The sequence below is a fragment of the Eimeria mitis genome, genomic scaffold, assembly GCF_000499745.2.
Source record: "Eimeria mitis Houghton genomic scaffold, Emh_scaff1066, whole genome shotgun sequence".
NCBI classification, from domain to species: Eukaryota; Apicomplexa; class Conoidasida; order Eucoccidiorida; family Eimeriidae; genus Eimeria; species Eimeria mitis.
The window spans coordinates 12,427-12,933 of NW_013567397.1; positions in this window are offsets into that span (position 1 = coordinate 12,427).

Here is a 507-nt window from a genome sequence, read left to right on the forward strand (position 1 = left end):
CTTTTTCTTGTTTGTATTTCTTATCTTTTGCTTATTTTTATATATTTTTATTTATTTTTATTTATTTTTATTTGTTTTTGTTTTTATTTATGTTTATTTTTTTGTCTTTCTTCTTTGTTGATATCTCTCTTTGTTTCTTTTTCTTTGTTCATATTTTTTTTATATATATATATATATATATTTATTTATTTATTTATATTTATTTTTATATTTTTTTATTTTCGTTGTTTCTTTATCAGGCAACAGAAGAGACAGAAGAAGAGGAGACAGATGACGACGAAAGCAGCAGCAGCAGCAGCAGCAACAGCAGCAGCAGCAGCAGCAGCAGCAGCAGCAGCAACAGCATGAAGGCCCCCAAGAAGCAGCGCAAACTGCTGCAGCAGCAGCAGCAGCAGCAGCAGCAGCAGGAGCAGCAGCAGCAGCAGCAGCAGGAGACACAGGGCCTTGCAGCAGAAGAGACAGAGGATGATACAGCAGCAAATAAAGAAAAAATAAAACAAAAAAATA